The sequence below is a fragment of the Nicotiana tabacum genome, chromosome 4 (assembly GCF_000715075.1).
Source record: "Nicotiana tabacum cultivar K326 chromosome 4, ASM71507v2, whole genome shotgun sequence".
In the NCBI taxonomy this organism is placed as follows: Eukaryota; Viridiplantae; Streptophyta; class Magnoliopsida; order Solanales; family Solanaceae; genus Nicotiana; species Nicotiana tabacum.
Window position 1 is genome coordinate 56,708,780 of NC_134083.1, and position 13,160 is coordinate 56,721,939.

A 13,160-nucleotide genomic window follows, 5' to 3' on the forward strand; every position below is an offset into this window, starting at 1 on the left:
CAATTCTTTTTCTTGAGGGGTTTCTCTGCTTTGGTAATTTTTCTCTTCATTTTAATACGATAATAAGGGGCAAGGAGGAACAGCCAGCATAAATCCTAACGAATGTAGACGAGGTGAATATGGTAATTATCTATTCAAATGGCAATTGTTACGTATTAGTTTTCTAGTCTCAGTATCGCAAATTTGAATGGACCAAGTTAATATATCTTAGCAATACTGTGATATTAATGACTCGGGTTTCTATATCTCCATTTGTTCTAATAAAACTAGATTACAATTATAAAGCAGAAAATGTTCGTAGAGGGACTTGTTTCAAAGTCATAATCTTATTGTTTTCAAGCCTAACTAAATTTCTCTGTTATATAGAAGAGCCAAGTTGGTCGACCAAGAGTAAAAGAGTAATTTCATATTTCTATTAAAATTGCTCATATAGTTGTAAATAAACACACTCTTGACTCAACACATTCTAGAAGCATCCTTCAATCTTTCTCAATCCGAAAAATAGGTGCAGGATGATCTTTCTATTCTAACAATCTTCATTAGTTTATACTACCCTTTCACTTCTCAACTGGGTTTTTTTTGTTTTAATTTTTGCCCATATCGTCTTCCGTTTTCTTTAGATTTTTTAATTTTATGGCTGAAATTCTGCCTAACCCTGTTCAATCTTCTTCGGCCTTCATTTTCTTCCGAAGTTTATAATTTGTTTAATCTGTTATCAGCTAAAAAAGGTCTTGATTTTTGTACAACTCAAACACTAGATATTTTCGTTTCTATGCATGTTAATGTGTCAAGAGAGAAACTTTAATGGATTTTCTTTTCAGTATTTCGAGTATAATTCTTCTTTTGCTACTTGATATCATCCTCCTTTTTTCAGTTTTTGTTTCTTATTGGGAAATTTATGCTCGTTCTCTATTATTGTGCATAAATTGATTCATCTTGCACTAAACTTTGTGAAAGTCTTAAATTTGGTTGTACGTTAGGACAAACTAGGCCCTTTTTGTAGAAGTACAACAGATTGTGTTATTGCTCTGTGTGCATGTCGTTCTTTTCTCTTGCTTTTGCTTTGTTTATTGCTACTATAAAGGATTTGTTCGTTTTATTCATTTCAGGTCTTCTTTATCATAATTGGACGCACTACCAATTCATGTCAGGTCTTCTCTCAAAGTTTGATTATGTAATTATACAGTATATAGTATGTTCACCTAAGTTGTTTTGTTTGTGATATATGCCAATGAAATTCAATTTACATTTTACGTATTGTATATCCAAATTAATTAATTTTAAACAAGTAGTTAAAATTCGAGTTTAGTATCATTTTCAAGCCTCGATCTTTAGAAAAATGGTCACTCAATCGAAATTTATTTTTTTAATGTACAAGTTTAGTTATATGTATTAAATGATGCTAACTTATCTGACAGTACTTCTTTCTGCGTATTTATTGTAAATGTTAGGCCCATAAACAACACACCCCAAATCAGAAGTTGCAGCATGTTAGCCTAATGAAAGTTAGCACAAAGTGATAGCACTCTCAAAACCCACCAAAACCTAAAAGCTGTTGAAATTGGCAAAAGTACCACATCGGTGGATGACAATTTTGAATGAGAATTTCACCCTATAAAAGGAGGCCTAATGTTTAGGATTTATATACACCTCTCATTTGCCTTTTATCTTCTTAAGGCATTTGTATCTTCTCTCTTTAGTATTATTTCACTTGTAATTTTGCAGTGGAATAAAATATTGATTGTGTCCGAGGAAGTAGGCAAAATTGGCCGAACCTCGTAAATTCTGGTGTTCTTTTATTGTTGTCTTATTGTCTTGTTTATTATTTAGTGGTTGTTATAATTTTTGGTATAGTAGTTGTGACTCATTCACACTATATACATTTGGCTTCCGCAACAATTGGTATCAGAGCCAAGGTACTGTCTAAGTATGCTCTGTGGTTGCAGCATAGTCTGATCTTCCACATCAGAAAAGATCTATCTTGGTAACTGAGTCAAGGTTCTATCTGAGTATGCTCTGTGGTTGCAGCTTAGTCTGATCTTCCACACCAGAAAGGAAATAATCTTGATTTGTGTCGTCAGCTACTAAATAATATTTGTGTCAAAATGGGAGACAGTAAACAAGAAGAATCTACATCAAGTGTCAATAATACGTCATCGTTGGCATCTTCGCTTATGACAAGAATTGTGTCAAATGCGAAATTTGCGGTAGAAATTTTTGACGGGTCAGGACATTTTGGGATGTGGCAAGGCGAGGTTCTAGATGTTCTTTTTCAACAAGGGTTAGATCTTGCCATTGAAGAAAAGAAGCCAGATGTTATTGGAGAAGAAGATTGGAAAATTATCAATCGTGTTGCTTGCGGTACCATTCGATCCTACCTTGCTAGAGAGCAGAAATATCCATACACAAAGGAAACTTCTGCAAGTAAATTATGGAAAGCACTGGAGGATAAATTTTTGAAGAAAAACAGTCAAAATAAATTGTACATGAAGAAGAGACTGTTTCGCTTTACCTATGTTCCTGGTACCACAATGAATGAACATATCACCAGTTTCAATAAGTTGGTCACAGATTTGCAAAATATGGATGCAACTTTTGATGATGGTGACTTGGCCTTGATGTTATTGGGGTCACTTCCTAATGAGTACGAGCACCTTGAAACTACTCTACTCCATGGAAATGACCAAATTTCTCTCAGAGAAGTTTGTTCGGCTTTGTACAGCTATGAACAAAGAAAGGGAGAAAAACAGAAGGGCGGAGAAGAACAAGCACTAATTGTGAGGGGTCGTCCTCAAAATCAAACGAGGACTAAGAAGGGAAGATCCAAGTCGAGATCTAGACCCAGCAAAGATGAATGTGCCTTTTGTCGAGAAAAGGGGCACTGGAAGAAAGACTGTCCGAAGTTGAAGAATAAGGCCAGACATAACAATGGAAAGGCCATTATGGATTCAAATGTAGCTGATTGTGATGATTCAGACTTCTCATTAGTTACAACAGAGTTATCAACATCATCAGACATATGGTTGATGGACTCGGCTTGTAGCTACCATATGTGTCCCAACAAGGACTGGTTCGTGAATTTTCAAGAAGGAGAATATGGAGTCATCCACACAGCGGATAACAGCCCTCTTACCTCATATGGCATTGGTTCAATAAGATTAAGGAGCCATGATGGAATGATCAGAACATTAACAGATGTTCGATATGTACCGGGTTTGAAGAAGAATCTCATCTCTGTGGGAGCCCTAGAATCAAAAGGGTTCAAAATCATTGCAGAAAATGGAGTGATGAGAATATGCTCCGGTGCACTAGTGGTAATGAAGGCCAATCGGAAGAACAATAACATGTACTGCTATCGTGGTAGCACAGTTATTGGGACAGCAACAGTGACATCCAGTGATGACAAAGAGGCAGAAGCAACCAGGCTATGGCACATGCGCTTGGGACATGCTGGAGGAAAATCCTTGAAAGCTTTATCTAATCAAGGATTGTTAAAAGGCGTAAAGACTTGCAACTTGGAGTTTTGCGAGCATTGTGTCAAAGGGAAACAGACAAGGGTTAAATTTGGTATAGCGATCCATAATACTAAAGGCATTTTGGATTATGTACACTCTGATGTTTGGGGTGCTTCCAAAACACCGTCATTGGGTGGGAAGCACTATTTTGTAACCTTTGTTGATGATTTTTCCCGAAGAGTGTGGGTGTATACAATGAAGAGGAAAGATGAAGTGTTGGGAATTTTTCTCAAATGGAAAACGATGGTGGAGAATCAAACAGGCAGGAGGATCAAGTGTATTCGCACAGACAATGGAGGTGAATACAAAAATGATCATTTCAATAAGGTCTGTGAAAATGATGGCATCGTCCGACACTTCACTGTCAGAAATACACCACAACAGAATGGAGTGGCAGAACGTATGAACCGGACTTTACTGGAGAAGGTACGGTGTATGTTGTCCAATGCTGGCTTGGGCAAAGAATTTTGGGCTGAGGCAATTACATATGCATGCCACCTCATTAATCGTCTACCATCTGCTGCTATTGATGGCAAGACACCATTTGAAAAATGGTATGGAAAACCTGCTGTAGATTATGACTCTTTGCACGTGTTTGGCTCAATTGCATACTATCATGTGAAAGAGTCAAAATTGGATCCGAGAGCAAAGAAGGCTATATTTATGGGGATTACTTCTGGAGTCAAAGGATACCGCTTATGGTGTCCAGAGACAAGGAATATTATATTCAGCAGAGATGTTACCTTTGATGAATCTACCATAACAAATAAGATGACAGTTGAAGATGTCAAACAAACTGGTGGTGCATCAAAGCAGGTGGAGTTTGAGGGAAAATTTATTTTTCCTACACAAGAAGCAGAGGAGGAAACTCATGAAGATTACCCTCTGGAAGAAGAGCCAGTAGAAAGGGAGATTCCAACTCAGGAACCTCGACAACAACTTGAATCAATAGCAACCAGCAGGCCAAAAAGGACAATAACGAAACCTGTTCGTCTTATAGAGACGGTTGCTTGTGCAACCTCAATTGTAGCTGATGGTGTTCCTACCACTTATAAAGACGCAATCCAAAGTTCAGAAGAAGATAAGTGGAGGATTGCCATGAATGAAGAAATGCAGTCCCTTCATCAGAATCATACATGGAAATTGGCCAATCTCCCGAAGGGAAAGAAAGCAATTGGGTGCAAATGGGTATTTGCAAAGAAAGAAGGATTTCCTAACCAAGAAGATGTTCGCTACAAAGCAAGATTGGTGGCCAAAGGATATGCTCAAAAGGAGGGAATTGATTACAATGAAGTATTTTCTCCAGTTGTAAAACATTCCTCCATTAGAATTATGTTGGCTTTGGTAGCACAGTTGGATTTGGAACTAGTTCAGATGGATGTAAAAACTGCGTTTTTACATGGAAACTTGGAGGAGGAAATCTACATGACTCAGCCAGAAGGATTCAAAGTTGCTGGAAAAGAAAATATAGTATGCAAACTTGAAAAATCGTTGTACGGATTGAAACAATCTTCTAGACAATGGTACAAGCGATTTGACAAGTTTATGTTGCGGCAAGGGTATAAGAGAAGCAAATACGATCATTGTGTGTATTTGCGCAAACTTAATGATGGTTCCTTTGTATATCTTCTCCTATATGTTGATGATATGTTGATAACTTCCAAGAATTCGGAAGAAATTGATAAGTTGAAGATTCAACTGAAGGAGGAGTTCGAGATGAAGGATCTGGGTGAGGCAAAGAAAATTCTTGGCATGGAGATAATAAGAGATAGACGTACAAAGAAACTCTGTTTATCTCAGAAAGAATATTTGAAGAGAGTACTAAAGCGTTTTGGCATAGATAAGAAGACTAAGCCAATTAGTACGCCACTTGCTCCCCATTTTAAGCTAAGTAATACTATGTCGCCAAAGGATGAAACTGAACAGGAGTATATGTCAAGGGTACCATACGCAAATGTTGTTGGTAGCTTGATGTATGCAATGGTTTGTACGAGACCTGACATTTCACAAGCCGTTGGAGTTATTAGCAGATATATGCATAATCCAGGAAAGGAGCATTGGCAAGCTGTGAAATGGATTCTACGGTATATTCATAGTAATGTAGATGTTGGGTTAGTTTTTGAGCAGGAAGGCAATCGGTCTGTAGTTGGATATTGTGACTCAGATTTTGCGGGTGATCTGGACAAACGAAGGTCAACTACTGGTTATGTGTTTACTTTTGCAAAGGCACCAGTTAGTTGGAAGTCTACTTTGCAGTCAACAGTTGCTTTGTCTACAACAGAGGCAGAGTACATGGCTATTACGGAGGCTGTGAAGGAGGCAATTTGGCTTCAGGGGTTGCTAAAGGAGCTTGGTATTGAACAAAAAAATATTACAATTTTTTGTGATAGTCAAAGTGCTATTCAATTAGCGAAGAACCAAGTTTATCATGCAAGGACGAAGCACATTGATGTTCGGTATCATTTCGTACGAGAAATCATAGAAGAAGGTGGAGTCACGGTGAAGAAAATTCATACTACGGAGAACCCTGCTGATATGCTGACAAAAGTGGTGACTGCGGTCAAGTTTCAACATTGTTTGGATTTGATCAACATTGTTGAACACTAAAGATTGAAGATGAAGACACAACCAAAATTTGTTATTGAGAGAAAATTGAAGATGTGGAATTTTGCCAAGGTGGAGATTTGTTGAAATTGGCAAAAGTACCACATCGGTGGATGACAATTTTGAATGAGAATTTCACCCTATAAAAGGAGGCCTAATGTTTAGGATTTATATACACCTCTCATTTGCCTTTTATCTTCTTAAGGCATTTGTATCTTCTCTCTTTAGTATTATTTCACTTGTAATTTTGCAGTGGAATAAAATATTGATTGTGTCCGAGGAAGTAGGCAAAATTGGCCGAACCTCGTAAATTCTGGTGTTCTTTTATTGTTGTCTTATTGTCTTGTTTATTATTTAGTGGTTGTTATAATTTTTGGTATAGTAGTTGTGACTCATTCACACTATATACATTTGGCTTCCGCAACAAAAGCATGGTCTTAAAGCCAATGTAGAACCAATAAATAAAGGCATGAGGTACTTTAATAATTGATGGCTTTGTGAAGTTCTAAGATAGACCCATCATATGCTAAAATAGATGGATACTTGCATAGAAATTCCCTCTATATGCTTTGATAAACAATCTTGTTGGTTTAGAGCTTTCTTTCTAAAATCGAGAAAATAAGGTCACATCAAGCTGATTTATTTCCTGTTTACTAAAGTATGGCATACTCCTTAATGAGGACTGCAATTGTTTTGGACGAGAGGGAATAGTTAGAGTTTTAAAATTCTCTTTTGCTTTGTGTACATAAATTTTATTTCAGTGATCATGTAATATTTTTTTTTTTTTGACAATTCTAGTTGTATCGTGATATCCTTGTGTGTTGTTAAGTCTTTTTGGCAGCTATATTAGCTGAATAAAAGTTTTTTCCATGTTAAATGTGTACAAGGATAAAAAGGGTCTTAAGTTAGCATCTATGATTATGTCTTAAAAGTAAAGGTGGACAAGAACAAGAAAGGTGACTGTGTAGCCACGTACTAGGATTCAGCAGCTCATGGATGACAGATCAAGAAGTCAGGTATTATGATGATATGTGCATTTGAAACAAGTATAGGAATTTCACATTTTAATGATTCATGCCACCATAATACTTAGCTTGAATATCTCGACTAGATCTTCAATTTAGATCTTCAAAAATATATCGATGTATTATCTTTGAATGAATAATTTCAGAATATAATGGGATTTAACTTCTAGTTTCTCACTATCTGCTATGAAATTTCTTGATGAGGATTTTCTTGTCTAGAGTCCCTCCCATCTTTCTGTCTTTTCTGGCCTGGAAGAAACTATACCGAACTGATATTGTTATTGTTAGAATTCTACACACTAATCCAGATCATTTAGGTATCCTATTTACCAGAGATCTCTGCTCTTGGCTTCTTTTAAGTATGCTCCAATAGGACCAAAACATGCAACTTCTTAACTGATCAAAGAAAACATATAGTAACTTATTAAGATGTCGTATTCTAAGTTGTTGCTATCCAAACTAAGGCTGCAAGGTGAATACTTGAATCTATTTTGTATAAATGTAATTTATAGTAGCTTGTTATCAATCTTTTATCTTCCACAATATTTTTTAATCTTTATTTAAATGGCAAAAGACGCACGTCACTGGTAAGTTATTTGTCCAGCTTTTGACATGCTTTTAACTTGACATGTCATTTCCATTTCCTACCTTTTATAAATTCCGACTTACATGGCAATTTACTGCATAACACGTTATATTTTTCTTCTCTACTTTATTAAATTTTATATTGGTGGTTTGCTGCAAGTTCTCCACTCTGGCTACATTATGTGACAAGAATTGAGTTGGGCTAATGCGAAGAAATAATTTTTACAGGTTCAATATTATTGCCATAGCCTGCAAAAACGGAGACTAATTACAGCATTATAGTTGTATTACAATCTGTCAATACGCAAATAGTACATACCTAGACAGGTTAGTGTGAGGGATGTAAAGAATGTGCCATTTTGCACGTCGTTTTGCAGTCATTGTGGTAGATGTTCTATTAACCTTTGTACAACAGAAACATTATCCCTAAACGCCTGTAAATAATATGAAATAATTAATAGGCAATGTTATATATATCTGGTTTAGTACTACTTTTTTACATGTTTCAATCTCTTCTTTCTATAATTGCATGTCAAAACAAAGATAGTAATATTAAATTAATGTTTAAGCTTTTATAACATTGGGCCCGTGCTAAGAGCGGGCCAAACTTATCTAGTCTATTATATATAAGAGCCACAAAGGTCGATCAAGGGTAAAAGAATAATTTAAATACTTTTATTAAAATAATAATTTTTATCGTGGGGTGTTTATTTCTTGTTGGATCGAGGTTTGGCTCTAGAAGCATCCTTCTTCAAACTTTCTCAGCCCCAAAATCAGACGTAAGACTACTCTTATTCCAACGTCAATTTCATAGTATTCTTTCACTTCTCTTCGTCTTTCTCAACTGGTATTGTCATTCCAGGTATGCTTTTCTCTTAGTAATTGTTTACTCAAATCTTCTAATTTTCTCAATTTCATGGCTGATGTTGTTATTTTCTGCCTCACTTTTCAATGTTCTTCGACCTTCATTTTCTTCTTTTTGTTTCTCTTTTCGCCTTAAATCTTTTACTTTTGCATGATTTTTATTTTTCTTCAGTCTTCCAAAGACTACCCTTTCAGTTCGTTTTGTCTTCTCGGCTTGGGGTTACAATTAATTTTAGACATGCTTTTTTATTTTTTGCCAAAATTTCTTCCATTTCTATTTTATCTTCCCAGTTTATAGTTGGAGTTAGTGGTAGATGTCTTTTTATCTTTCGGTTCTCTTCGGTCTTACTCATTTATACTCTTGGAGGTTGATGTGAATTTTCAAGTTGGTAATTTCTTAAACCTGTCATCACCTAAAAAGATGTCTTGATTGTAGTACATTTCAGACACAAGATCTATGCATGTTATGTGTCAAGACTTCAACTTAAATTAATTCAGTTTAAGATTTCGCCATCCAATTGCTATATGATTTCCCTTCTCCTAGAAGATCTTCTATAAAAAAAAAAATTAATTTTTATTCTTTTAAATTATATAAAAAGTTATCTAGTGTATACGGTCTAAACCGAGTTTGCCCTTCGTGTAATTAGTCAAGATTGGAACATGATGGACTGAAGGTCGTCATTATAATATCGAGATGAGATGTGAAGCCGGGTTATCGATCTCAAGATCCAGACCGATCAATACCGAGCTCGAGTCAATATCGAGCTATGATGTGAAGTGGTGTTATCGAGCTCAAGATCCAGATACTGATCAATACCGAGCTCGAGGCCCAGAGACCGACCAATACCAAAATCGAGCCAAGAGACAAAGAGTCGTTGTAGTCGCACTAGGGGAGAGAATCTCGACGGAAATTAAGGAAAAACTAAATAACTAATCTATCATGAGATCCCCACTATGTATTTTTAATTATATTCAAAGTAGGATTCTTCCACTATATTAAGAGTGGCTATCATTTATGGAAAGAGACATTCATACATTGATACACTCTCATATTTCAAAGATTATTGAGATTTACAGACATATACTAAAGATTATCCTATTTCGGGCTTTGGACATTGATTCATCTTGCTCTTTATAAATCATTCTCTACTCAATTTGGGTTTGTATTAATTCCTTTTTATAGTCAATATTCGATATATTTCTACTTATTTTTCCGATTTGTACCAAGTTATACCACGTATCCTTAGAACCACGTATAAATTCAACTCTATCTATTTTTCGGGTAAACAGTTTGGCGCCCACCGTGGGGCTGAGGATGATAGTGGTTATTTGGTACGAATATCTGAAAAACACACCATTTTACACTTGCTCTTGGAATTATCTTTTATTTCAAGTTAAAAACGACGAACTCTCAATTAATAGTCCTACCTATCGACAACGAAGCTGGCCTTCAAGATGAGAACAACAACCTGACGATTAGGGATGAAAGGCCACTCGTCGATCCCGTTGGAACTAGGGCCGCAGATCCAATCAACGTTAATTCACATGTGGCCATCGAGGCGAACCAACTTTCCGACCCCGAAAATAGCATTCATGGTGAAACTCGACCTGCGGTGCGAAATACCCAAAATGTTGGAGAAGACGGGATCAGCCTGCGTATGATTTTCGAAATGTTGCAAGCTCAACAGGTAGCAATAGCTCAGTTGCAGAACCAAACCCAGGCACCGTGCAGGGCCGAGCCCGGTCCACCCCGAGAAGTCACCCACAAAACGGGGCCAGCTGTAGTAAGATCAAATGAACAAGAATCGCGGACTAATCCCGAAATCATTAGGATGCTCGAGGAACTAACAAAACGAATTGAGTCAGGAGAAAAGAGGATTGAAGCAAACGACAAAAAAGTAGAAAATTATAACTCCAGGGTTGATCAGATCCCGGAGTCACCACCGGTATTGAAGGGCTTGGATTCCAAAAAAATCGTACAAAAGCCTTTTTCCCCCGAGCGCGGCTCCCAAACCGATCCCCAAGAAGTTCCGCATGCCCGAAATTCCTAAATATAATGGGACGACCGACCCCAACGAACATGTCACCTCTTACACATATGCCATTAAAGGGAACGATCTAGAAGACGACGAGATTGAATCCGTATTATTAAAAAAGTTCGGGGAAACTCTATCAAAGGGGGCAATGGTATGGTATCATAATTTACCGCCTAACTTTATCGATTCTTTTTCTATGCTTGCAGATTCTTTCGTAAAAGCACATGCCAGAGCCATAAAGGTTGAGACCAGGAAGTCGGACATTTTCAAGGTAAAGCAAAAAAGATAACGAGATGTTAAGAAAGTTCGTATCTCGTTTCCAAATGGAGCGAATGGATATACCACCGGTCACAGACGATTGGGTTATTCAAGCTTTCTCTCAAGGACTGAACGAACGAAGCTCGATGGCTTCACGGCAGTTGAAGCAGAACTTAATCGAGTACCCGGCTGTTACCTGGGCCGATGTACACAGACGATATCAATCGAAGATTAGAGTCGAAGACGACCAGTTGGGTTCTGGGTCCGTTATTAAAAGGGACATCGACCGAGAACCAAGGTTGAACAAGGACCGATATCGGCCGTATAACGGAGATCGTAGGGGTAGCGAACCTGCATGCAACTCCATACGGGGCGAAAGGAGAAGTGATCGAGGCCAGGGGTCTCGGGGGCTGATGAACTAGAATGGGTTCGACAGGCATACCGGACCTAAGGAATCACCACAGTTATCAGAATGTAACTTCAATATCGATGCATCCACCTTCGTGTCGGCTATCGGACGCATCAAAGATACTAAGTGGCCTCGACCTCTGCAGTCCGATCCAACCTAGAGAAATCCCAATCAAATGTGTAAGTATCATGGCACCCATGGCCACAGAACTGAAGACTGCAGGCAGTTGAGAGAGGAGATAGTCTGGTTATTCAATGAAGGGCACCTTCGAGAATTTTTAAGTGACCGGGCCAAAAACCATTTCAAAAACAGAGATTTCAATAGACAAAACGAACAAGAAGAGCCACAACACATCATCCACATGATCACCGGAGGGATCGATGTCCCCCAGGGGCCGGTGCTTAAACGCACTAAGATGTCGATTGTAAGTGGGAAGCGATCTCGGACTCAGGATTACACATCTAAAGGAACCCTATCCTTTAGTGGCTAAGATGCGGAAGGAATCATGCAACCTCATAACGATGCTCTGGTAATATCTGTACTTATGAATAAAACTCAAGTTAAGCGTGTGTTAATTGATCCAGGTAGTTCGGCCAACATCATTCGATCAAGGGTCGTAGAGCAACTCGGTCTACAGGACCAGGTCGTGCCCGCAACCCTAGTACTGAACGGATTTAAGATGGCGTGTGAAACTACTAAGGGTGAGATAATCTTGCCAGTAAACATGGCCGGGATCATCCAAGAAACGAAGTTCCACGTGATCGAGGGTGATATGAGATATAACGCCCTGTTCGGGAGGCCATGGATCCACAAAATGAGAGCAGTGCCCTCGACCCTTCACCAGGTTCTGAAATTCCCAACATCGGAGGGAATCAAAACAGTCTACGGGGAGCAACCGTCCGCAAAAGAAATGTTTGTCGTCAATGAAGTGATTCCGATATCTTCACTATCATCGGTAAAGGGATCGAATTCGAAGGGGGAACGGGATACCAAATAGCAATCACAAACGTCAGCCTCGACCCAACTAGAGAATCGAAAGACTGGCGAAGATGATGACTATGGGGTCCATCGGTCCTTCGTGGTCCCCGATGATTCTGATGCTACCCAATAAACGGTCGAAGAACTGGAGAAAATCACGCCATCGAACATATGCCCGAGCGAAAGGTATACCTGGGCACGAAGTTAGATCCCGAGCTCAGGAAAAAGCTTATTCAATTTCTTATAGCTAACATGAACTGTTTCGCTTGGTCCCATCTTGACATAACAGGGATCCCACCGAAAATAATCACTCATAGACTAAGCTTGGATTCGAAATTATATCCGGTAAAGCAAAAACGAAGGCCCCAGTCCGAGGTCAAACATGCCTTCATCAAGGACGAGGTAACCAAACTTCTTAAAATAGGATCCATTCGAGAAGTAAAATACCCCGAATGGATAGCAAATGTGGTGGTAGTCCCCAAGAAGGGAAACAAACTTAGAATGCGTATAGATTATAAAGACCTAAATAAAGTATGCCCTAAGTAAGTCCTTTGTCTAATATCGATCGTATGATCGATGCCACAGCCGACCACGAGACTCTCAGTTTTTATCGAGCCCGCCTCTGCTTCATACCCCAAAAGTGGACGAACAGCTTTACTTGTACTTAGCTGTCTCGGAGATAGGGGTAAGTGGAGTCCTGGTTCGAGAAGAACAAGGTACGCAATTCCCTATTTATTATGTCAGTCAGACCTTAGGCGAGAAAGAAACTAGGTATCCCCACTTAGAAAAATTAGCTCTTGCTTTAATAAGCGCCTCTAGAAAACTAAAACCATATTTCCAATGTCATCTGATACATGTTGTAACAACTTATCCTCTTCGAAGTATT

General features: G+C 38.3%; 1 long non-coding RNA gene across 1 annotated transcript; it reads left to right on the forward strand.

Annotated features, from left to right (window-relative positions):
• Positions 1-8,423: 8,423 nt before the first annotated feature.
• LOC142180308 (uncharacterized) lies at positions 8,424-9,707 on the forward strand. The gene is made up of 2 exons (XR_012708707.1): positions 8,424-8,591; positions 9,241-9,707. It is a non-coding gene; the product is annotated as an uncharacterized LOC142180308 (long non-coding RNA).
• The last annotated feature ends 3,453 nt before the right edge of the window (positions 9,708-13,160 follow it).